Source organism: Zea mays, chromosome 1 (assembly GCF_902167145.1).
Source record: "Zea mays cultivar B73 chromosome 1, Zm-B73-REFERENCE-NAM-5.0, whole genome shotgun sequence".
Classification (NCBI taxonomy): Eukaryota; Viridiplantae; Streptophyta; class Magnoliopsida; order Poales; family Poaceae; genus Zea; species Zea mays.
Window position 1 is genome coordinate 69,640,188 of NC_050096.1, and position 26,653 is coordinate 69,666,840.

The following is a 26,653-nucleotide window of genomic DNA, read 5'->3' on the forward strand; positions in this document are numbered from 1 at the left end:
TGAAAATTTCGGTTCTCATTTTTCAGAACCTGAAATTTCACAAACCCGAATAGACCGAACCGAATTACCCTAATAGACCGAATGCCCAGCCCTAGGAGCAAAGCAGGAAAAAGCACAATCTCCAGCGCTCCGAGTGAAGACTACCTCCTACAAGCCGGGAGGAGAGGATCCGTCTACCCGGAGAACTCCGCTGTCCACCTCTTCTACGGAAAAATGGACACGGATCACAAGGAAAAAGGAAGCAAACAAGGTAAAGGCTCGTCAAGCTGCTCTTCTGGTATCTCCGCCCTCAAAGGAGAACAGGAAGAAGCTTGTCACTACGACGGTTCCATTCTACCCCAACGTCCTCTTTATCGGGGGAAGAGTGGAATCAACCCCCATCTCCGACGATGAACCAACCGCGCCGGGAGAAGAACCTCTTCAGCGGGAATCTCGCCGACGGAGGAATCGAAGCCGAAATATTCGGCGACATCACAAAGCCGGAGAGCGGGACCCAGCGCAGCCTGTATCACGAGATGAGATCTCAGAGATGGGAGAAACCCCAGAAGAACGGGTCTTCAGGGAAAGAAGGAATTCCCGACGACGTGATCGTCGGCAAGCTCAAGAGCAGGCCGAACAGGAGGCGAGACAACGCCGAGAGAACCCTCTTCTCGGACGAAACCTGAACCCCGACTTCGCCCGAGCCATGAACACACCGAGTGAGGTTGGTGGAGTGTTGGCTCGGATAGCCGATGGCCTCCCCCAGACTCCAGACGCCGAGGGCTATCGGCGGCTGCTCACTCAGGCAGCTAATCATCTTCTACCTCTCGCCCATCCACCGAGCGATCTACGACACGCCATCAACAGTCGGAGGGATGCACGGAGCTCCATCAACGCTTCACGCGAACGACGACACGAGAACGAGATTCGGCGCCGAGAAGAGTATGACCGGGATCACGGCATCCCTGCACGAAGTTGGGCCACAAGAGTTGAGTCGGCAACGGCTTCAACTGGTGGCACGACCCGGGGACAGTCGAGGCACCACGTCAACAACTCCCCTCCCTGGGACCAACATCATCATCGTCGACAGGAGGACACGTGCGGAGTATCGGCGCTCACTCCACGTCTCAGGGCCATTCAATGGCCCCCCTAACTTCAAAGTCTCCAACATCGACAAGTACGAGCTTAAGCAGGACCCGGAAGGTTGGTTGGCTGTATACACCACCGCTGCCCGAGCCGCCGGGGCAAGTGAAGATGTGATGACCGTGTACTTGCCCATCGTTCTCGGGCAGGATGCGCTGCAATGGCTACGACACCTACCCCGACACTGCATCGACGACTGGAGCGACTTCAGTCGGCGTTTCATCGCCAACTTCCAATCTCTCTCCGACAAACCGGTGCAGCCATGGGACCTCAAATCCATCAAGCGCCGAGGGTATGAGACTCTTTGGTCGTACCTCAAAAGATTCCAGACCATGAGAAATCGAATCCCCGAGGTTGCAGAAGCAGCGGTAATCGAAGACTTCTACCGGGGATCTAATGACTCGGCCTTCGTCCGAGCCATACTGCAAAAGGCACCGACTACCTCCGAGCAGCTATTCCGGGAAGCGGACCTCTACATCACCGCCGACAAACGAGCTCAGGACCTGATCGGAGGAGCGAAGCCTGCACCGACGGCACCATGGCGCGACACGAACCAACAACCCAACAAGCGTTGGAAGAAGAGGCCACGTGAAGAAGTTCAGCCACTGGACCACCCGCCTCTCGCGCCCGAGGAGCACCTCGAGGAGGCGAACGTACATTGGACGACATCCTCGATGCCCAGTGCCCATACCACAAGGACATGCGCCACACCCTCCGGAACTGCACAGACTTCAAGCACTCCATTGGGAACGGCCGACCCTTCCAACCTCTACCACCTCCCCCACCTCGAGGAGGACCCGGAGAACCTCGACTGCCTCAACAATAGGAAAGGAGAGGAGGCGGAGCATTCCCGCGCGTTGACGGAGAAGTCAACGTCATCTTCGGTGGACATGGGTCGCAAGAAAGCAAGAGGCAACAGAAGCTCAACGACCGTCAGATGCTAATAGCGGCCACAGGTCCTTCCGCCCCGTATCGATGGTCTGAACACCCAATCACCTTCACTCGGGCGAATCAGTGGCTCAACTTTGATCACCCGGGCAAATACTCGCTCCTCATCGATTCGGTGATCCAAGAGAGCAGGGTAAAGAAGGTGTTAGTGGACGGGGGAAGCAGCATCAACGTTACCTTCCCCTGGACGCTTCAAGGCTTGGGGGTCGCACTCAAAGAGCTCCACGAGTCAGACACTCCTCTTTTCGGCATCGTGCCGACCGAAGGAGAATATCCACTCGGACACATCTTGTCGGCGTTTCGAGACCGAGGGGTCCCTGAGCCGACGAGTGAGGTGTTGCCGCGTGCCCCAGCTCAGATGGGTCGACGCGAGGCCGAGCGCGAAGGGGGGAAGTGAGGTGGCCGGAGATGGGCGTGAGAGAGGTGGAAATCCCGCGGCCTTCGTGTTCGTCCCGCGCCCAGGTCGGGTGCGCTTGCAGTAGGGGGTTACAAGCGTCCACACGGGGGAAGGAGCGAGCGGCCTCACGCGAGCGCCCGTCCCGTCCTCGTCCCCGTGCGGCCAACCCTCTCTAAGAGGGCCCTGGCCCTTCCTTTTATAGGCGTAAGGAGAGGGTCCAGGTGTACAATGGGGGGTGTAGCAGAGTGCTACGTGTCTAGCGGAGGAGAGCTAGTGCCCTAAGTACACGCCATCATGGCGGCCGGAGAGATTTTGGCGCCCGGTTTGTGTGATGTCATGGTCGTCGGAGGAGTGCTGGAGCCTGGCGGAGGGACAGCTGTCGGGGCCGTCGAGTCCTTGCTGACGTCCTCTTGCTTTCGTAAGGGGGCCAAGAGCCGCCATCGTCAGGGAACGTGCGGGGCGCCATCATCGCCTATCTGGCGGAGCGAGCCAGATGGGACGCCGGTCTTGTTCCCCGTAGCCTGAGTCAGCTTGGAGTAGGGTAATGATGGCGCCTCCTGTTGATGTGGCCGGTCCGCGCCCTAGGTTGGGCGATGTGGAGGCTCCTCCGAGGTCGAGGTCGAGTCCATCTTCCGTGGTCGAGGCCGAGTCCGAGCCTCTAGGTCGGGCGAGCCGGAGGCCGTTGGCTGAGGCCAGGGCGGAATTTGAGTCCTGGGGTCGGGCGAAGCGGAGTTTGTCGTCTTCTGGGGCTGAGCCCAAGTCCGAGCCCTGGGTCGGGCGGAGCGGAGTTCGCCGTCTTCTGGGGCTTTGCCCGAGTCCGAGCCCTGGGTCGGGCGGAGCGGAGTTCGCCGTCTTCCGGGGCTTTGCCCGAGTCCGAGCCCTGGGTCGGGCGGAGCGGAGTTCGCCGTCTTCCGGGGCTTAGCCCGAGTCTGAGCCCTGGGTCGGGTGGAGCGGAGTTTCCTATGGTGTGCGGCCGGGCCTGACTGCCTATCAGCCTCACTCTGTCAAGTGGCACCGCAGTCGGAGCGGCGCAGGCGGCGCTGTCTTTCTGTCAGACCGGCTAGTGGAGCGGCGAAGTGACGGCGGTCACTTCGGCTCTGTCAGCTGAGGGCCGCGCGTCAGGATAAAGGTGTCAGGCCACCTTTGCATTAAATGCTCCTGCGATTTGGTCGGGGTTGCTTCTTGGCGAAGACAGGGCCTCGGGCGAGCCGGGAACGTGTTCGCCGCTGGAGGGGGGCCTCGGGCGAGGCGGAGATCCTCCGGGGTCGGCTGCCCTTGTCCGAGGCTAGGCTCGAGCGAGGCGTGATCGAGTCCCTCGAATGGACTTATCCCTGACTTGATCGCACCCATCAGGCCTTTGCAGCTTTATGCTGATGGGGGGTTACCAGCTGAGAATTAGGAGCCTTGAGGGTACCCCTAATTATGGTCCCCGACAGTAGCCCCCGAGCCTCGAAGGGAGTGTTAGCACTCGCTTGGAGGCTTTCGTCGCACCTTTTTGCAAGGGGACCAGCCTTTCTCGGTTGCGTTTTGTTCCGGTGGGTGCACGCGAGCGCACCCACCGGGTGTAGCCCCCGAGGCCTCGGAGGAGTGGTTTGACTCCTCCGAGGTCTTAACGCCTCGCGCAATGCTTCGGCTGGTCTGGTCGTTCCCTCATGCGAGCTGGCCGTAGCCTGGGTGTACGGTCGGGTCCCAAGTTCTCGGGCTGGTATGTTGACGCTGTCAACGGTTTGGCCGGAGCCGGGTTTGCGAGAGCAGCCCCCGAGCCTCTGCACATGGCGAGAGGGCGATCAGGGACAGACTCGACTTTTTTACATACGCCCCTGCGTCGCCTTTCCGCAAGGAGGAGGGGGGGAGAGCGCCGTGTTGCCCTCGGTGGGCACCGAACATGGTGTCTCCGGTGAGCTGCAGGCGGGTGATCCGAGCGGACGTCCGTGCCCCATTCGTTAGGGGTCGGCTAGGGGCCTAGAGGCGCGCCCAAAAGTACCTGCGGGTGATCTACCGGACCCGGTCCCCTGGTGACGGGGTCCGAGGGCTCGATGCCTCCCTCTGATGGGATTCCGTTACAAGATCGTTCCCGCTGGTCTCGGAAATGTCCTAGGGTACCTCGGGAGCGCAGCCCGAGCCTTGGTTATGTATCGAACGTACCCATGGTCATCCCTCGCTCTGTGTCTGAGGCGGCTGTGAACCCTTCGGGGGCCAGCCTTCAAACCCCTGATCAGTAGTGGGCGCGGAGCCCGAGTAGCCTGAGGCGGCCGTTGAACCCTTCCGAGGGGCCGGCCTTTGAACCTTTGACCAGTAGTGGGTGTGGAGCCCACGTGCTCTGAGGCGGCTGTTGAACCCTTCCGAGGGGCCAGCCTTCGAACCTCTGATCAGTAGGGAGGCTCGGAGCCTGGTTCCTTCACGGGGAAGGATCCCTTCCGGGGTATCCCCCTTTCCCGGTCCCTGTTGCAAGAGAGAGAAAGAGGAAAAAAGGAAAAGGATACGAAATCGAACGACGCGGCGTACCTTTTTTGACGCGGTCATTATGGCGAAGGCGAAGCGTCGCTCGCTTCTCCTGCCAGAGGCACCGCCTGTCCCACCGTGGAGTTAATGCGACGAGGCGAGTGGTTCGCAGGGCAGCCGTTGCGCGTGCGCGAGCCGTTCGAGGAACGGAACATGGGCGCGTTGTCTTCACGCCGTGAGAGAGGGTTCTCTCGCTGCCCCCAGATGGGACGTAAGCTTGGCTGACGATGTGACCGCTGCTCCTGCCCGCCTGCCACCGCCATTACTGTCGGCCCGTTTTCGGCCGCATTGACCGTCACGACAGGCTGGAGCTGCTGGGTCCTGCGCTGGGTTGCCTCGAGTCGCGGTATTGGTTCCGCAGTCGAGGAGGCGCGGTGGTGGCGCAGGTGGCGGTGCAGTTGCATGCACGAAGCATTCGGCGCGCCGGTTGCATGACACGTGGGCCTGGGCCTCCATGCTGGGCATGTTGGGAGTCGAAGAAGTGCGCCCACTTGGAGCGGTTGCATGCCGCCTGCATGGCTGCCCGCCCTTTCGCCCGCTGGTCTGGGCAAAAGTGGAGAGCCGCTTGTAACCGCTGGGCGGTTGCACGCACCGCGCACGGCGGTTTGGCCTCTTCTGCCCTGGGCCGGCTTGCATGACGTGTGGGACCCAGCCCCCGCGCCGTAGGGGAGGACCTTGGAGCGTGTTGGAGAAGACCCTGGCGGCGATGGCCCGGGCTTGGTGATGACGTTGTCCTTCAGAGCGGAGACCCTTGGACCGCGTCGCCGTCCGAGGCTAGGTCGGACCTCGCCAGAGGTGTTGTCGACGCCGAGGGTGCTGCTGCTCCCTTTAGCCGTCAAGATCCGAGCCTACAGGATCGGATCCTCTTGTAGCGTGTGTTTTCTGCGGCCGCCAAGGCCGAAACACACCCTCGAGTATCTGGACTTTTTTTCGAGGAAAATTTCGACGCAGAGGGGGTTCCCCCCTTTTAGCCCCCGAGGGAGGGTTGGGCTTTGCCGAGGCAAGGCTGACCCTTCCTTGATGACTAAACTTTGCGTGGGAGCGAGGTATATGAACAACTTGAAAACATCTTAAGGGTAGAAGCGACGTAGCTGTTGGATGTTCCAAGCGTTGCTGTAGACCTCGCCTTGACTGTTGGCCAGCTTGTATGTTCCGGGTTTTAGAACTTTGGCGATGACGAACGGCCCCTCCTAGGGGGGCGTGAGCTTGTGTCGACCTCGGGCGTCTTGTCGCAGCCGAAGCACCAGGTCGCCCACCTGGAGGTCTCGGGACCGGACCCCTCGGGCGTGGTAGCGTCGCATGGACTGCTGGTACCGCGCCGAGTGTAGTAAGGCCTTGTCTCGAGCCTCTTCCAGCTGGTCTAGCGAGTCTTCTCGACTAGCTTGGTTGCTTTGGTCGTCATAGGCCCTCGTCCTCGGGGAACCGTATTCCAGGTCTGTGGGCAAGATGGCCTCGGCCCCATAGACTAGAAAGAACGGCGTGAAGCCCGTGGCTCGGCTCGGTGTCGTTCTCAGGCTCTAGACCACCGAGTGGAGTTCCTTCATCCATCGCTTGCCGAACTTGTTGAGGTCGTTGTAAACCCGAGGCTTGAGTCCTTGTAGAATCATGTCGTTGGCACGCTCTACTTGCCCATTCGTCATGGGATGAGCCACGGCGGCCCAGTCCACCCGGATGTGGTGATCCTCGCAGAAGTCCAGGAACTTTCTGCCGGTGAACTGGGTGCCGTTGTCGGTGATGATGGAGTTCGGGACCCCGAAACGATGGATGATGTTGGTGAAGAACGCCACCGCCTGCTCGGACCCGATGCTGTTCAGGGGTCGGACCTCGATCCACTTGGAAAATTTGTCGATGGCGACCAACAGGTGCGTGTAGCCCCCGGGTGCCTTCTGCAAGGGGCCGACGAGGTCCAGACCCCACACAGCAAAAGGCCATGTGATGGGTATCGTCTGCAGAGCCTGAGCAGGCAGGTGGGTCTGCCTTGCATAGAACTGACACCCTTCGCAGGCGCGGACAATTCTAGTGGCGTCGGCCACCACCGTTGGCCACTAGAAACCTTGTCGGAAAGCATTTCCGACAAGGGCTCGAGGTGCTGCATGGTGGCCGCAAGCCCCCGAGTGTATTTCTCGGAGGAGTTCCTGACCTTTGGTGGTGGAGATGCATCGCTGGAGGATGCCTGAAGGGCTCCGGTGGTAGAGCTCCTTCCCTTCTCCCAGCAAGACGAACGACTTGGCATGCCGCGCCAACCGCCGAGCTTCGGCTCGGTCAAGGGGTAGCTCTCCTTGGTGGAGATATTGCAGGTACGGGGTCTACCAGTTTTGATCAGGCGCGACCCCGCTTTGCTCGCCCTCGACGCGCAGCGCTTCGCCTTCGGGGGCCGAGGGTACCTCGGGCCGAACCGAGGGTGCCTCGGACCGAGCCGAGGGTGCCTCGGACCGTGCCGAGGGTACCTCGAGCTGGGCCGAGGGTGCCTCAGGCTCGGGCGCGTCGTCGATCTTGACGGAGGGTTGATGCAGATCTCGGGAGAAGACGTCCGGGGGAACCGTCGTTCGCCCCGAGGCTATTTTAGCCAGCTCGTCCGCAGTCTCGTTGTAGCGCCGAGCAATGTGGTTGAGCTCGAGCCCGTAGAACTTGTCTTCCAGGCGCCGAACCTCATCGCAGTAGGCCTCCATCTTCGGGTCGCGACAGTGGGAGTTCTTCATGACTTGGTCGATGACGAGCCGTGAGTCACCGCGAGCGTCGAGGCGTCGGACCCCTAGCTCGACGACAATCCGCAACCCGGTTACCAGAGCCTCGTACTCAGCTACATTGTTGGACGCCGGGAAGTGGAGGCGTAACACGTAGCGTAGGTGCTTCCCAAGGGGCGAGATGAAGAGTAGGCCTGCGCCGGCTCCTGTCTTCATCAGCGACCCATCGAAGAACATGGTCCAGAGCTCCGGTTGGATCGGTGCGGTTGGTAGCTGGGTGTCGACCCATTCAGCCACGAAGTCCGCCAAGACCTGGGATTTGATGGCCTTCCGAGGGGCGAACGAGATTGTTTCGCCCATGATTTCCACCGCCCACTTTGCAATCCTACCCGAGGCCTCTCGGCAATGGATGATCTCCCCCAGGGGGAAGGATGACACCACAGTTACCGGATGAGACTCGAAGTAGTGTCGCAACTTCCGCCGTGTCAGGATCACCGCGTACAGCAGCTTCTGAACTTGTGGGTAGCGGATTTTGGTTTCGAACAGTACCTCGCTGACGAAGTAGACTGGCCTCTGAACGGGCAATGCATGTCCCTCTTCTTGCCTCTCGACCACAATCACGGCGCTAACCACATGAGTGGTCGCGACGACGTAGACCAAGAGAGCTTCTCCGGCAGCTGGGGGCACCAGGATAGGCGCCTTCGTGAGGAGCGCCTTCAGGTTCCCGAGGGCTTCCTCGGCCTCAGGGGTCCAAGTGAAGCACTCGGCCTTCCTTAAGAGGCGGTACAGAGGTAGACCTCTTTCGCCGAGGCGTGAGATGAAGCAGCTCAGAGCCGCGAGACATCCCATGACCCTCTGTACGCCTTTCAAGTCCTTGATGGGCCCCATGCTGGTGATGGCTGCGATCTTCTCCGGGTTGGCTTCGATGCCCCGCTCGGAGACGATGAACCCCAAGAGCATGCCTCGGGGCACCCCGAAGACACACTTTTCGGGATTGAGCTTGACACCTTTCGCCTTGAGACATCGGAATGTCACTTCAAGGTCGGAAAGGAGGTCGAAGGCTTTCCTCGTCTTGACCACGATGTCATCGACATAGGCCTCGACCGTGCGGCCAATGTGTTCGCCGAACACATGGTTCATGCACCGCTGGTACGTCACGCCCGCATTCCTCAAGCCGAACGGCATGGTGACATAGCAGTACATGCCGAAGGGTGTGATGAAAGAAGTCGCGAGCTGGTCGGACTCTTTCATCCTGATTTGGTGATACCCTGAGTAGGCATCGAGGAAAGACAGGGTTTCGCACCCAGCAGTGGAATCCACGATCTGATCGATGCGAGGCAGAGGGTAGGGAACCTTCGGACATGCTTTGTTCAGACCAGTGTAGTCTACACACATCCGCCATTTCCCCCCTTTCTTTCTCACAAGCACAGGGTTGGCAAGCCATTTGGGATGGAATACCTCTTTGATGAACCCTGCCGCCATTAGCTTGTGGATCTCCTCGCCTATGGCTCTGCGCTTCTCCTCGTCGAATCGGCGCAGAGGCTGCTTGACGGGTCGGGCTCCGGCTCGGATGTCCAGCGAGTGCTCGGCGACATCCCTCGGTATGCCGGGCATGTCCGAGGGACTCCACGCGAAGACGTCGGCGTTCGCGCGGAGAAAGTCGATGAGCACTGCTTCCTATTTGGGATCGAGTCCGGAGCCGATCCGGACTTGCTTGGAGGCGTCGCTGCTGGGGTCGAGGGGGACGGACTTAACCGTCTCCACTGGCTCGAAGTTGCCGGCATGACGCTTCATGTCTGGCACCTCCTTAGAGAGGCTCTCCAGGTCGGCGATGAGGGCCTCGGACTCGGCGAGGGCCTCGGCGTACTCTACGCACTCCACGTCGCATACGAACGCGTGTTTGTACGTGGGGCCGACAGTGATGACCCCGTTGGGGCCCGGCATCTTGAGCTTGAGGTAGGTGTAGTTGGGGACGGCCATGAACTTCGCGTAGCAGGGCCTCCCCAACACCGCGTGGTAGGTTCCTCGGAACCCGACCACCTCGAACGTCAGGGTCTCCCTTCGGAAGTTGGAGGGTGTTCCGAAGCAGACGGGAAGATCGAGTTGTCCGAGGGGCTGGACGCACTTCCCAGGGATGATCCCATGGAAAGGCGCAGCGCCCGCCTGGACTGAGGACAGATCGATACGCAGAAGCCCGAGGGTCTCGGCGTAGATGATGTTGAGGCTGCTGCCTCCGTCCATGAGGACCTTGGTGAGCCTGACGTCGCCGATGACGGGGTCGACGACGAGCGGGTATTTCCCGGGGCTCGGCACATGGTCGGGGTGGTCGGCTTGGTCGAAGGTGATGGGCTTGTCGGACCAGTCTAGGTAGACTGGCGCCGCCACCTTCACCGAACAGACCTCCCGACGCTCTTGCTTGCGGTGCCGAGCCGAGGCGTTCGCCGCTTGCCCGCCGTAGATCATGAAGCAGTCGCGGACCTCGGGGAACTCTCCTGCCTGGTGATCTTCCTTCTTGTCGTCGTCGCGGGCCCTGCCACCCTCCGTGGGTGGCCCGGCCCTGTGGAAGTGGCGCCGAAGCATGACGCACTCCTCAAGGGTGTGTTCGACGGGCCCCTGGTGATAGGGGCACGGCTCCTTGAGCATCTTGTCGAAGAGGTTGGGACCTCCGGGGGTTTCCTAGGGTTCTTGTACTCGGCGGCGGCGACAAGGTCCGCGTCGGCGGCGTCGCGTTTCGCTTGCGACTTCTTCTTGCCCTTCTTCCTCGCGCCGCGCTGAGCTGACGCCTCGGGGGCATCTTCCGATGGGCGGCCCTGGGGCTGCTTGTCCTTCCGGAAGATAGCCTCGACCGCCTCCTGGCCGGAGGCGAACTTGGTGGCGATGTCCATCAGCTCGCTCGCCCTGGTGGGGGTCTTGCGACCCAGCTTGCTCACCAGGTCGCGGCAGGTGGTGCCGGCGAGGAACGCGCCAATGACGTCCGAGTCGGTGACGTTGGGCAGCTCGGTGCGCTGCTTCGAGAATCGCCGGATGTAGTCCCGGAGAGACTCTCCCGGCTGCTGTCGGTAGCTTTGGAGGTCCCAGGAATTCCCGGGGTGCACGTACGTGCCCTGGAAATTGCCGGCGAAAGCTTGGACTAGGTCGTCCCAGTTGGAGATCTGCCCCGGAGGCAGGTGCTCCAACCAGGCGCGAGCGGTGTCGGAGAGGAACAGGGGGAGGTTGCGGATGATGAGGTTGTCATCGTCCGTTCCACCCAGTTGGCAGGCCAGACGGTAGTCCGCGAGCCACAGTTCCGGTCTCGTCTCCTTCGAGTACTTTGTGATAGTAGTCGGGGGTTGGAACCGGATCGGGAACGGCGCCCGCCGTATGGCTCGGCTGAAGGCCCGCGGACCGGGTGGTTCGGACGAGGGACTTCGATCCTCCCCACTGTCGTAGCGTCCCCCACGCCTGGGGTGGTAGCCTCGGCGCACCCTCTCGTCGAGGTGAGCCCGACGATCACGGTGATGGTGCTCATTGCCGAGGCGACCCGGGGCCGCAGGCGCTGTGTTGCACGTGCGCCCGGTGCAGACCGAGGCTTCCCGCATGAATCGGGGAGTCGCGGCATGATGTTCCGAGGGGTACCCCTGCCTTCGGGAGGCGGAGCTCTCGGCCTGCCGGACCGCGGCGCCTTCCAGGAGATCTTTGAGCTCTCCCTGGATTCGCCGCCCCTCGGTGGTTGATGGCTCCGGCATCGCGCGGAGGAGCATTGCTGCTGCAGCCAGGTTCTGGCCGACCCCGCTGGATGCGGGTGGCGGCCTGACCCTGACATCGTCGGTGATACTGTGCTGGAAGCCCTGGGGTAGATGACGCATTTCTCCGGGCCTAGGGAGATCACCGTCCTCCGGCATGCCGAGATGGTTGCCTTCGGAGGGACCCCCTGGATCGACGTGGAAACATTCGCGGCTTGGGCCGTAGTCCTCGTCGCCGAGGCTACGGCTACCGTCGGAACAGTCGGAAAGGCAGTAGTCACATGCAGTCATGAGGTCCCGCATGGCACTGAGGTTGCCAAGTCCGGAGAAATCCCAATGGAAGCTGGGCTCGTCGTCTTCCTCGGACCCGGAGGGCCCGTAGGTCGAGACGTCCGTCAGCCGGTCCCAAGGTGACCGCATACGAAACCCTAGAGGGTTCGGATTCGCCTCTACGAAAGCGTCCGCCAAAGCGGAGCCGCTAGGCGGGTCGAGGCTAAATCTGAGAGGCGTGGGATGGGAATCGGTCGGTACCTCTTGGTCGATGGGCGGTGATGAGGTCACGTTAGGGACTGACTGCACCGTCGTCTCAGGTACGAGGGCGACACCCAGCAAGCCTTTCGCGAGCGTGCTGGCGTCGTCCGTTTGCTCGGGATTGACGTGTCGCGGGGAGACAGCGCTCGTCTTCGTCTCAAGCGCGAGGCCGATGCCCGGCGCGCCCCCCGTTGGAGTGCTGGCGTTGTCGACTCGCTCGACGGCCGACGAGGCACCACCTCCTGCTTGGCCTTGGTTGCCCCGCCTCCTCCTCCTCCATCGACGGGGAAGAGGACGGGGCGAGCTCGAAGGTTGTTCTTCCACCACGCGAGGAAGACATCGTCGATCCCGCCGCCGGCGGGAGGACTGTCGGCCGCCACTGTCGCTGTCGCCCGGCGGTGGAAAGAGTATCATGTCGTAGCTGCTGTCGAGGGACATGAACTCAAGGCTCCCGAAATGGAGCACCGTCCCGGGCCGAAGAGGTTGCTGGAGACTACCCATCTGGAGCTTGACAGGAAGTTGTTCGTCAACACGCAGCATGCCCCTACCTGGCGCGCCAACTGTCGGCGTTTCGAGACCGGGGGGTCCCTGAGCCGACGAGTGAAGTGTTGCCGCGTGCCCCAGCCTAGATGGGTCGACGCGAGGCCGAGCGCAAAGGGGGGAAGTGAGGTGGCCGGAGATGGGCGTGAGAGAGGTGGAAATCCCGCGGCCTTCGTGTTCGTCCTGCACCCAGGTCGGGTGCGCTTGCAGTAGGGGGTTACAAGCGTCCACACGGGGGAAGGAGCGAGCAGCCTCACGCGAGCGCCCGTCCCATCCTCGTCCCCGTGCGGCCAACCCTCTCTAAGAGGGCCCTGGCCCTTCCTTTTATAGGCGTAAGGAGAGGGTCCAGGTGTACAATGGGGGGTGTAGCAGAGTGCTACGTGTCTAGCGGAGGAGAGCTAGTGCCCTAAGTACACGCCATCGTGGCGGTCGGAGAGATTTTGGCGCCCGGTTTGTGTGATGTCGTGGCCGTCGGAGGAGTGCTGGAGCCTGGCGGAGGGACAGCTGTCGGGGCCGTCGAGTCCTTGCTGACGTCCTCTTGCTTTCGTAAGGGGGCCGAGAGCCGCCATCGTCAGGGAACGTGCGGGGCGCCATCATCGCCTATCTGGCGGAGCGAGCCAGATGGGACGCTGGTCTTGTTCCCCGTAGCCTGAGTCAGCTTGGAGTAGGGTAATGATGGCGCCTCCTGTTGACGTGGCCGGTCCGCGCCCTAGGTTGGGCGATGTGGAGGCTCCTCCGAGGTCGAGGTCGAGTCCGTCTTCCGTGGCCGAGGCCGAGTCTGAGCCTCTAGGTCGGGCGAGGCGGAGGCTGTTGGCTGAGGCCAGGGCGGAATTTGAGTCCTGGGGTCGGGCGAAGCAGAGTTAGTCGTCTTCTGGGGTTGAGCCCAAGTTCGAGCCCTGGGTCGGGTGGAGCGGAGTTCGCCGTCTTCCGGGGCTTTGCCCGAGTCCGAGCCCTGGGTCGGGCGGAGCGGAGTTCGACGTCTTCCGGGGCTTTGCCCGAGTCCGAGCCCTGGGTCGGGCGGAGCGGAGTTCGCCGTCTTCCGGGGCTTAGCCCGAGTCTGAGCCCTGGGTCGGGCGGAGCGGAGTTTCCTATGGTGTGCGGCCGGGCCTGACTGTCTGTCAGCCTCACTCTGTCAAGTGGCACCACAGTCGGAGCGGCGCAGGCGGCGCTGTCTTTCTGTCAGACCGGCCAGTGGAGCGGCGAAGTGACGGCGGTCACTTCGGCTCTGTCAGCTGAGGGGCGCGCGTCAGGATAAAGGTGTCAGGCCACCTTTGCATTAAATGCTCCTGTGATTTGGTTGGGGTTGCTTCTTGGCGAAGACAGGGCCTTGGGCGAGCCGGGAACGTGTTCGCCGCTGAAGGGGGGCCTCGGGCGAGGCGGAGATCCTCCGGGGTCGGTTGCCCTTGTCCGAGGCTAGGCTCGGGCGAGGCATGATCGAGTCCCTCGAATGGACTGATCCCTGACTTGATCGCACCCATCAGGCCTTTGCAGCTTTATGCTGATGGGGGGTTACCAGCTGAGAATTAGGAGCCTTGAGGGTACCCCTAATTATGGTCCCCGACACATCTACATGCCGGTCACCTTCGGAACTCCGAAAAACTACAGAACCGAGTTCCTGAGGTTCGAGGTGGCAAGCTTCGACTGCGGATACAATGCCATCATCGGCAGGCCTAGATTGGCGAAGTTCATGGCCATTCCGCATTATATGTACATGATATTGAAGATGCCTGGACCACAAGGAATCATCATTGTGCGCGCTGACTTCTAAGGCGCCATAGAGTGCTTCCGAGTGGCCATTCAGGCGGCCCTCACCACCAAACCATCAATGACTTCTTCTGCGCAGGCGAACTCAAAGCCTGATGAGGACCTCACAGTACCTACAAATGAAGCTCAAGCCGTGACCTCTATGCGGCCGACTGAGGAAACCAAGAGAATCAACCTTGGGTTCACTGATGAACGCAAGACTGCCATCATCAGCTCTAGCCTAGATGACAAATAGGAAAGCGCGCTCGTCCAGTTCCTGCAAGATAACCGAGACGTATTCGCATGGCAACCTGTGGATATGCCGGGAGTCCCAAGGGAGCTGGCCGAGCACAAACTGAAGGTCTATCCCCAGGCGAGGCTGATCCGACAAAAGTTACGTCGTTTCACGCCCGACAAGAGAGAAGCCATCCATGCTGATCTAGCTCGCCTAGTCACAGCAGGATTCATTAGAGAAGTACTGCATCCTGAGTGGTTAGCAAATCCTGTTCTTGTACTCAAAAAGAATAAAGTGGATTGGCGCATGTGCGTCGACTATACAGATCTCAACAAACATTGTCCGAAGGATCCCTTCGGACTTCCAAGGATAGACCAGGTGGTAGACTCGACCGCCAGGTGTTCTATGTTGTCCTTCTTGGATTGCTACTCCAGGTATTATTAGATCAGCCTAGCAAAAGAAGACGAGGAAAAAACTGCATTCATCACGCTGTTTGGAGCTTTCTGTTATACCTCCATGCCGTTTGGCCTCAAAAACGCTGGAGCGACTTACCAAAGAGCCATTCAGACATGCTTAGCGATCACTGGGGCAAGCGTATAGAGGCTTATGTGGATGACGTGGTGATCAAGACAGAAAACTTAGAAAACTTCATTGAAGATTTGCAGTTGGTCTTCAATAGCCTGCGGCAATATCGGTGGAAGCTTAATCCAGAAAAATGTGTCTTTGGAGTACCAGCAGGAAAATTGCTCAGATTCATTGTCAGCCACCGAGGAATTGAAGCTAACCCAGAAAAAATCGAGGCTATCATGAGGATGGAGGCACCACGGTCACAGAAGAAAGTGCAAAGACTTACTGGATGCATAGCAGCTCTAAGCAGGTTCATATCAAGGTTAGGAGAAAAAGGCCTACCGTTCTACAAGTTGCTCAAGAAGGTGGACAAGGTCTAGTGGATCTCAGAAGCTCAGGAAGCCCTTGATGCACTGAAGAAATTCTTGACAACACCGCCAGTATTAAAGCCGCCACGCCGAGCTACGCCAAGTCAACCGCCAGAAGATCTGTTGTTGTACATCTCTTGCACGACTCACGTGGTAAGCACCACGTTGGTAGTCGAGCGAGCAGAGGAGGGACATGCATATCCAGTATAACATCCCGTCTATTTCATCAGTGAAGTTCTAGGACCCTCAAAGAAGAAATATCCTCAAGTTCAAAAGCTATTTTATGCAGTACTTCTAACTACACACAAGCTCCATCACTACTTTGACGACCACAAAGTCATAGTAGTGCCTAAATTAAGTGACACAACCCTAAAACTTTCATATGACTACTATATATCATGTGTTACACACGATCCCGAGGAGATGATCGATGATGGCGGTGGCGAAAGTGAGGAGAGGGGGAAGGGAAGGGATGAGGGATGATTCAAATAGAGTAGTTCATGGGGAAGGGAGATGAGTTATCCAACTATCTGGACCGTTGATTTTGATAGTGTGTTAAGTTGAGTACATTATGTTTGGTGAATTTAGTGGGATAAAGAGTATGCGGTGATTTGGTTGTGTGACTTTTGCAAAGTTTAAACTGATGGATTATATAGTGGTAAGAGCATAACTCTTTTCTATTATATAAATATAAGTAACTTTCTATCTTTAATGTATACAACTTTATATCTAACTTTCTATCTTTAACGTACATACCATTCTATATTTAACGCAAGTTTTTTATTATTATTATTATTTTCCCGACCGGTCCCCCCCTCCCCTCATCACCTGTGCTTCCGCGAAACAACGCTTTGAATTCAACAGTACCTAAATTAAGTGACACAACCCTAAAATTTCATATGACTACTATATAGCATGTGTTACACACGATCTCGAGGAGATGATCGATGATGGTGGTGGCGCAAGTGAAGAGAGGGGGAAGGGAAGGGAAGGGATGAGGGATGATTCAAATAAAGTAGTTCATGGGGAAGAGAGATGAGTTATCCAACTATCTGGACCGTTGATTTTGATAGTGTGTTAAGTTTGAGTACAATATGTTTGGTGAATTTAGTGGGATAATGAGTACGGGGTGATTTGGTTGTGTGACTTTTGCAAAGTTTAAACTGATGGATTATATAGTGGTAAGAGCATAACTCTTTTCTATTATATAAATATATGTAACAACTTTATATCTAACTTTCTATCTTTAACATACATACCATTCTATATTTAACGCAAGTTTTTTATTATTATTATTTTCCCGGCCGGTCCCCCCCGCCCCTCATCACCTGTGCTTCCGCGAAACAACGCTCCGAATTCAACAGTGCCTAAATTAAGTGACACAACCCTAAACTTTCATATGACTACTATATAGCATGTGTTACACACGATCCTGAGGAGATGATCGATGATGGTGGTGGCGCAAGTGAGGAGAGGGGGAAGGGAAGGGATGAGGGATGATTCGAATAAATTAGTTCATGGGGAAGGGAGTTCAGTTATCCAACTATCTGGACTATTGATTTTGATAGTGTGTTAAGTTTGAGTACAATATGTTTGGTGAATTTAGTGGGATAATGAGTATGGGGTGATTTGGTTGTGTGACTTTTGCAAAGTTTAAACTGATGGATTATATAGTGGTAAGAGCATAACTCTTTTCTATTATATAAATATATGTAACTTTCTATCTTTAACATATACAACTTTATATCTAACTTTCTATCTTTAACGTACATACCATTCTATATTTAACGCAAGTTTTTTATTATTATTATTTTCCCGGCCGGTCCCCCCTCCCCTCATCACCTGTGCTTCCGTGAAACAACGCTCCGAATTCAACAGAGCCTAGATTAAGTGACACAACCCTAAACTTTCATATGACTACTATATAGCATGTGTTACACACGATCCCGAGGAGATGAACGATGATGGCGGTGGCGCAAATGAGGAGAAGGGGAAGGGAAGGGATGAAGGATGATTCAAATAAAGTAGTTTATGGGGAAGGGAGATGAGTTATCCAACTATCTGGACCGTTGATTTTGATAGTGTGTTAAGTTTGACTACAATATGTATGGTGAATTTAGTGGGATAATGAGTATGGGGTGACTTGGTTGTGTGACTTTTGCAAAGTTTAAACTGATGGGTTATATAGTGGTAAGAGCATAACTCTTTTCTATTATATAAATATATGTAACTTTCCATCTTCAACGTATACAACTTTATATCTAACTTTCTATCTTTAACGTACATACCATTCTATATTTAACGCAAGTTTATTATTATTATTATTTTCCCGGCCGGTCCCCCCTCCCGTCATCACCTGTGCTTCTGTGAGACAACGCTCCGAAATCAACAGTGCCTAAATTAAGTGACACAACCCTAAACTTTCATATGACTACTATATAGCATGTGTTACACACGATCCTGAGGAGATGATCGATGATGGCGGTGGCGAAAGTGTGGAGAGAGGGAAGGGAAGGGAAGGGATGATTCAAATAAAGTAGTTCATGGGGAAGGGAGATCAGTTATCCAACTATCTGGACCGTTGATTTTGATAGTGTGTTAAGTTTGAGTACAATATGTTTGGTGAATTTAGTGGGATAATGAGTATGGGGTGATTTGGTTGTGTGACTTTTGCAAAGTTTAAACTGATGGATTATATAGTGGTAAGAGCATAACTCTTTTCTATTATATAAACATATGTAACTTTCTATCTTTAACGTATACTACTTTATATCTAACTTTCTATCTTTAACTTACATACCATTCTATATTTAACGCAAGTTTTTTATTATTATTATTTTCCCGGCAGGTCCCCCCTCCCCTCATCACCTGTGCTTCCGCGAAACAACGCTCTGAATTCAACAGTGCCTAAATTAAGTGACACAACCCTAAACTTTCATATGACTACTATATAGCATGTGTTACACACGATCCCGAGGAGATGATCGATGATGGCAGTGGCGCATGTGAGGAGAGGGGGAAGGGAAGGGATGAGGGATGATTCAAATAAAGTAGTTCATGGGAAGGGAGATGAGTTATCCAACTATCTAGACCGCTGATTTTCATGGTTTGTTAAGTTTGAGTACAATATGTTTGGTGAATTTAGTAAGATAATGAGTATGGGTGATTTGGTTGTGTGACTTTTGCAAAGTTTGAACTGATGGATTATATAGTGGTAAGAGCATAACTCTTTTCTATTATATAAATATATGTAACTTTCTATCTTTAACGTATACAACTTTACATCTAACTTTCTATCTTTAACGTACATATCATTCTATATTTAAAGCATGTTTTTTATTATTATTATTTTCCCGGCCGGTCCCCCCCCCTCCCCTCATCTCCTATGCTTCCGTGAAACAACGCTCCGAATTCAACAGTGCCAAAATTAAGTGACACAACCCTAAACTTTCATATGTCTACTATATAGCATGTGTTACACGCAATCTCGAGGAGATGATCGATGATGGCGGTGGCGCAAGTGAGGAGAGGGGGAAGGGAAGGGATGAGGGATGATTCAAATAAAGTATTTCATGGGGAAGGGAGTTCAGTTATCCAACTATCTAGACCGTTGATTTTGATAGTGTGTTAAGTTTGAGTACAATATGTTTGGTGAATTTAGTGGGATAATGAGTATGGGGTGACTTGGTTGTGTGACTTTTGCAAAGTTTAAACTGATGGATTATATAGTGGTAAGAGCATAACTCTTTTCTATTATATAAATATATGTAACTTTCTATCTTCAACGTATACAACTTTATATCTAACTTTCTATCTTTAACGTACATACCATTCTATATTTAACGCAAGTTTTTTTTTATTATTATTTTCCCGGCCGGTCCCCCGTCCCCTCATCACCTGTGCTTTCGCGAGACAACGCTCCGAATTCAACAGTGCCTAAATTAAGTGACACAACCCTAAACTTTCATATGACTACTATATAGCATGTGTTAGACACAATCTCGAGGAGATGATCGATGATGGCGGTGGCGCAAGTGAGGAGAGGGGGAAGGGAAGGGAAGGGAAGGGAAGGGATGAAGGATGATTCAAATAAAGTAGTTCATGGGGAAGGGAGATGAGTTATCCAACTATCTAGATCGTTGATTTTGATAGTGTGTTAAGTTTGAGTACAATATGTTTGGTGAATTTAGTGGGATAATGAGTATGGGGTGATTTGGTTGTGTGACTTTTGCAAAGTTTAAACTGATGGATTAATTAGTGGTAAGAGCATAACTCTTTTCTATTATACAAATATATGTAACTTTCTATCTTTAACGTATACAACTTTATATCTAACTTTCTATCTTTAACATACATACCATTCTATATTTAACGCAAGTTTTTTATTATTATTATTTTCCCGGCCGATCCCCCCTCCCCTCATCACCTGTGCTTCCGTGAAACAACGCTCCGAATTCAACAGTGCCTAAATTAAGTGAAACAACCCTAAACTTTCATATGACTACTATATAGTATGTGTTACACACGATCCCGAGGAGATGATCGATGATGGCGGTGGCGCATGTGAGGAGAGGGGGAGGGGAAGGGATGAGGGATGATTCAAATAAAGTAGTTCATGGGAAGGGAGATGAGTTATCCAACTATCTAGACCGCTGATTTTCATGGTGTGTTAAGTTTGAGTACAATATGTTTGGTGAATTTAGTAAGATAATGAGTATGGGGTGATTTGGTTGTGTGACTTTTGCAAAGTTTGAACTGATGGATTATATAGTGGTAAGAGCATAACTCTTTTCTATTATATAAATATATGTAACTTTCTATCTTTAACGTATACAACTTTACATCTAACTTTCTATCTTTAACGTACATATCATTCTATATTTAAAGCATGTTTTTTATTATTATTATTTTCCCGGTCGGTCCCGCCCTCCCCTCATCACCTATGCTTCCGTGAAACAACGCTCTGAATTCAACAGTGCCAAAATTAAGTGACACAACCCTAAACTTTCATATGACTACTATATAGCATGTGTTACACACAATCTCGAGGAGATGATCGATGATGGCGGTGGCGCAAGTGAGGAGAGGGGGAAGGGAAGGGATGAGGGATGATTCAAATAAAGTATTTCATGGGGAAGGGAGTTCAGTTATCCAACTATCTAGACCGTTGATTTTGATAGTGTGTTAAGTTTGAGTACAATATGTTTGGTGAATTTAGTGGGATAATGAGTATGGGGTGACTTGGTTGTGTGACTTTTGCAAAGTTTAAACGGATGGATTATATAGTGGTAAGAGCATAACTCTTTTCTATTATATAAATATATGTAACTTTCTATCTTCAACGTATACAACTTTATATCTAACTTTCTATCTTTAACGTACATACCATTCTATATTTAACGCAAGTTTTTTATTATTATTATTTTCCCGGCCGGTCCCCCCTCCCCTCATCACCTGTGCTTCCGCGAGACAACGCTCCGAATTCAACAGTGCCTAAATTAAGTGACACAACCCTAAACTTTCATGTGACTACTATATAGCATGTGTTAGACACAATCTCGAGGAGATGATCGATGATGGCGGTGGCGCAAGTGAGGAGAGGGGGAAGGGAAGGGAAGGGAAGGGAAGGGGTGAAGGATGATTCAAATAAAGTAGTTCATGGGGAAGGGAGATGAGTTATCCAACTATCTGGACCGTTGATTTTGATAGTGTGTTAAGTTTGAGTACAATATGTTTGGTGAATTTAGTGGGATAATGAGTATGGGGTGATTTGGTTGTGTGACTTTTGCAAAGTTTAAACTGATGGATTATTTAGTGGTAAGAGCATAACTCTTTTCTATTATACAAATATATGTAACTTTCTATCTTTAACGTATACAACTTTATGTCTAACTTTCTATCTTTAACGTACATACCATTCTATATTTAACGCAAATTTTTTATTATTATTATTATTTTCTCGGCCGATCCCCCCTCCCCTCATCACCTGTGCTTCCGTGAAACAACGCTCCGAATTCAACAGTGCCTAAATTAAGTGAAACAACCCTAAACTTTCATATGACTACTATATAGTATGTGTTACACACGATCCCGAGGAGATGATCGATGATGGAGGTGGCACAAGTGAGGAGAGGGGGAAGGGAAGGGAAGGGATGAGGGATGATTCAAATAAAGTAGTTCATGGGGAAGGGAGTTCAATTATCCAACTATCTGGACCATTGATTTTGATAGTGTGTTAAGTTTGAGTACAATATGTTTGGTCAATTTAGTGGGATAATGAGTATGGGGTGATTTGGTTGTGTGACTTTTGCAAAGTTTAAACTGATGGACTATATAGTGGTAAGAGCATAACTCTTTTCTATTATATAAATATATGTAACTTTCTATCTTTAACATATACTACTTTATATCTAACTTTCTATCTTTAACGTACATACCATTCTATATTTAACGCAAGTTTTTTATTATTATTATTTTCCTAGCCGGTCCCCCCTCCCCTCATCACATGTGCTTCCGCGAAACAACGCTCTGAATTCAACAGTGCCTAAATTAAGTGACACAAACCTAAACTTTCATATGACTACTATATAGCATGTGTTACACACGATCCCGAGGAGATGATCAATGGTGGCTGTGGCGCATGTGAGGAGAGGGGGAAGGGAAGGGATGAGGGATGATTCAAATAAAGTAGTTCATAGGGAAGGGAGATGAGTTGTCCAACTATCTAGACCGCTGATTTTCATAGTGTGTTAAGTTTGAGTACAATATGTTTTGTGAATTTAGTGGGATAATGAGTATGGGGTGATTTGGTTGTGTGACTTTTGCAAAGTTTGAACTGATGGATTATATAGTGGTAAGAGCATAACTCTTTTCTATTATATAAATAAATGTAACTTTCTATCTTTAACGTATACAACTTTATATCTAACTTTCTATCTTTAACGTACATACCATTCTATATTTAAAGCATGTTTTTTATTGTTATTATTTGCTCGGCCAGTCCCCCCCTCCCCTCATCACCTATGCTTCCGCGAAACAACGCTCCGAATTCAACATTGCCTAAATTAAGTGACACAACCCTAAACTTTCATATGTCTACTATATAGCATGTGTTACACACGATCTCGAGGAGATGATCGATGATGGCGGTGGCGCAAGTGAGGAGAGGGGGAAGGGAAGGGAAGGGAAGGGATGAAGGATGATTCAAATAAAGTAGTTCATGGGGAAGGGAGATGAGTTATCCAACTATCTAGATCGTTGATTTTGATAGTGTGTTAAGTTTGAGTACAATATGTTTGGTGAATTTAGTGGGATAATGAGTATGGGGTGATTTGGTTGTGTGAATTTTGCAAAGTTTAAACTGATGGATTATTTAGTGGTAAGAGCATAACTCTTTTCTATTATACAAATATATGTAACTTTCTATCTTTAACGTAAACTACTTTATATCTAACTTTCTATCTTTAACGTACATACCATTCGATATTTAACGCAAGTTTTTTATTATTATTATTTTCCCGGCCGATCCCCCCTCCCCTCATCACCTGTGCTTCCGTGAAACAACGCTCCGAATTCAACAGTGCCTAAATTAAGTGAAACAACCCTAAACTTTCATATGACTACTATATAGCATGTGTTACACACGATCCGAGGAGATGATCGATGATGGCGGTGGCACAAGTGAGGAGAGGGGGAACTGAAGGGAAGGGATGAGGGATGATTCAAATAAAGTAGTTCATGGGGAAGGGAGTTCAGTTATCCAACTATCTGGACCATTGATTTTGATAGTGTGTTAAGTTTGAGTACAATATGTTTGGTGAATTTAGTGGGATAATGAGTATGGGGTGATTTGGTTGTGTGACTTTTGCAAAGTTTGAACTGATGGATTATATAGTGGTAAGAGCATAACTCTTTTCTACTATATAAATATATGTAACTTTCTATCTTTAACGTATACAACTTTATATCTAACTTTCTATCTTTAACGTACATACCATTCTATATTTAAAGCATGTTTTTATTATTATTATTTTCTCGGCCGGTCCCCCCTCCCCTCATCACCTATGCTTCCGCGAAACAACGCTCCGAATTCAACAGTGCCTAAATTAAGTGACACAACCCTAAACTTTCATATGTCTACTATATAGCATGTGTTACACACGATCTCGAGGAGATGATCGATGATGGCGGTGGCGCAAGTGAGGAGAGGGGGAAGGGAAGGGAAGGGATGAGGGATGATTCAAATAAAGTAGTTCATGGGGAAGGGAGTTCAGTTATCCAATTATCTGGACCATTGATTTTGATAGTGTGTTAAGTTTGAGTACAATATGTTTGGTGAATTTAGTGGGATAATGAGTATGGGGTGATTTGGTTGTGTGACTTTTGCAAAGTTTAAACTGATGGATTATATAGTGGTAAGAGCATAACTCTTTTCTATTATATAAATATATGTAACTTTCTATCTTTAACATATACTACTTTATATCTAACTTTCAATCTTTAACATACATACCATTCTATATTTAACACAAGTTTTTTATTATTATTTTCCCGGCCGGTCCCCCCGCCCCTCATCACCTGTGCTTCCACGAAACAACGCTCCGAATTCAACAGTGCCTAAATTATGTGACACAACCCTAAACTTTCATATGACTACTATATATCATGTGTTACACACGATCCCGAGGAGATGATCGATGATGGTGGTGGCGCAAGTGAGGAGAGGGGGAAAGGAGGGGAATGGATGAGGGATGATTCAAATAAAGTAGTTCATGGGGAAGGGAGATGAGTTATCCAACTATCTGGACTGTTGATTTTGATAGTGTGTTAAGTTTGAGTACAATATGTTTGGTGAATTTAGTGGGATAATGAGTATGGGGTGATTTGGTTGTGTGACTTTTGCAATGTTTAAACTGATGGATTATATAGTGGTAAGAGCATACCTCTTTTCTATTATATAAATATATGTAACTTTCTATCTTTAACATATACAACTTTATATCTAACTTTCTATATTTAATGTACATACCATTCTATATTTAACGCAAGTTTTTTATTATTATTATTATTTTCCCGGCAGGTTCCCCCCTCCCCTCATCACCTGTGCTTCCGCGAAACAATGCTCTGAATTCAACAGTGCCTAAATTAAGTGACACAACCCTAAACTTTCATATGACTACTATATAGCATGTGTTACACATGATCTCGAGGAGATGATCGATGATGGCGGTGGCGCAAGTGAGGAGACGGGGAAGGGAAGGGAAGGGATGAAGGATGATTCAAATAAAGTAGTTCGTGGGTAAGGGAGATGAGTTATCCAACTATCTAGACCGTTGATTTTGATAGTGTGTTAAGTTTGAGTACAATATGTTTGGTGAATTTAGTGGGATAATGAGTATGGGGTGATTTGGTTGTGTGACTTTTGGAAAGTTTAAACTTATGGATTATATAGTGGTAAGAGCATAACTCTTTTCTATTATATAAATATATGTAACTTTCTATCTTTAACGTATACAACTTTATATCTAACTTTTTATCTTTAACGTACATACCTTTCTATATTTAACAAGTTTTTTATTATTATTATTTTCCCGACCGGTCCCCCCTCCCCTCATCACCTGTGCTTCCGTGAAACAACGCTCCGAATTCAACAGTGCATAAATTAAGTGACACAACCCTAAACTTTCATATGACTACTATATAGCATGTGTTACACACGATCCCGAGGAGATGATCGATGATGGCGGTGGCGCAAGTGAGGAGAGGGGGAAGGGAAGGGATGAGGGATGATTCAAATAAAGTAGTTCATGGGGAAGGGAGATGAGTTATCCAACTATTTAGACCGCTGATTTTGATAGTGTGTTAAGTTTGAGTACAATATGTTTGGTGAATTTAGTGGGATAATGAGTATGGGGTGATTTGGTTGTGTGACTTTTGCAAAGTTTGAACTGATGGATTGTATAGTGGTAAGAGCATAACTCTTTTCTATTATATAAATATATGTAACTTTCTATCTTTAACGTATACAACTTTATATCTAACTTTCTATCTTTAACGTACATACCATTCTATATTTAAAGCATGTTTTTATTATTATTATTTTCCCAGCTGGTCCCCCCCTCCCCTCATCACCTATGGTTCCGCGAAACAACGCTCCGGATTCAATAGTGCCTAAATTAAGTGACACAACCCTAAACTTCCATATGACTACTATATAGCATGTGTTACACACGATCTCGAGGAGATGATCGATGATGGCGGTGGCGCAAGTGAGGAGAGGGGGAAGGGAAGGGAAGGGATGATGGACGATTCAAATAAAGTAGTTCATGGGGAAGGGAGTTCAGTTGTCCAACTATCTAGACTGTTGATTTTGATACTGTGTTAAGTTTGAGTACAATATGTTTGGTGAATTTAGTGGGATAATGAGTATGGGGTGATTTGGTTGTGTGACTTTTGCAAAGTTTAAACTGATGGATTATATAGTGGTAAGTGTGGGGGACAGATATTCCCCGGGTCCACTTGAAGGCAAGAAGGCCTCGCGAAGGGCCCCAGGCCCATTATTCCGCAAGGCCATCCCTTCGTGGGCCAGGGGAGGAACTTTCGGCAGATCGGATCAACTCAAGCCCATGCGGTTCGCTGAATTCAAGCGCTATCCGCAGTAGTGATCCGATTCTCCCACACAGCACCCTCAGACGTCGGAACTAATCGATGATAAGTCGGCAGGATCGTAGGAAGATAAGTTTAGTCGGTTCACTATTGCTTAGGTGCACGTTGTTATCATATCTGCATGAATCGCCCCACTGTCGAGTATATAAGGCCTAGGGGCACCCCGTCAAAATCATCTTCATCTCATTCATCGGCCATCCACTTAGCTCTCTAGCATCCCTCGTACTAGAGAATTCCTCTGTAACCCACCCCATAAAAGATCCACACCAGGACGTAGGGTGTTACGCGTCTCAAAGCGGCCCGAACCTGTGCAAAATTGTCTATTGTCTCTTGTGCATCTAGCACGAACCATTGAGCTACAGTCGGTTACACCGTCCTACTCCAAAAGGCACCTCGAGGGGTAACCCCAGGTACGTGGTCAGACCCAAAACACCGATAGCTGGCGCGCCAGGTAGGGGGTGTGTCACTGATCCAAGCTAGCTCAATGGCCATCACTTTCCAGCACAAGATCATCCTCCGGCCTGGATCCGTGTTCTGCTTCAGAACCATTTCGTCTGTGGCAGACGAAGAAGGAACTCTTCATCGCATCGCGGATCCGCCGGAGAAGAAGCCTTCCTCAACAATCTCCG

The 26,653-nt window shown here is 51.5% G+C and overlaps 1 long non-coding RNA gene across 1 annotated transcript; it reads left to right on the forward strand.

The window, feature by feature from the left end:
• The first annotated feature begins 24,000 nt into the window (after positions 1-24,000).
• Positions 24,001-24,866, forward strand: LOC109943642 (uncharacterized). Its single transcript, XR_002266688.1, has 2 exons — positions 24,001-24,289; positions 24,439-24,866. It is a non-coding gene; the product is annotated as an uncharacterized lncRNA (long non-coding RNA).
• Positions 24,867-26,653: the final 1,787 nt, after the last annotated feature.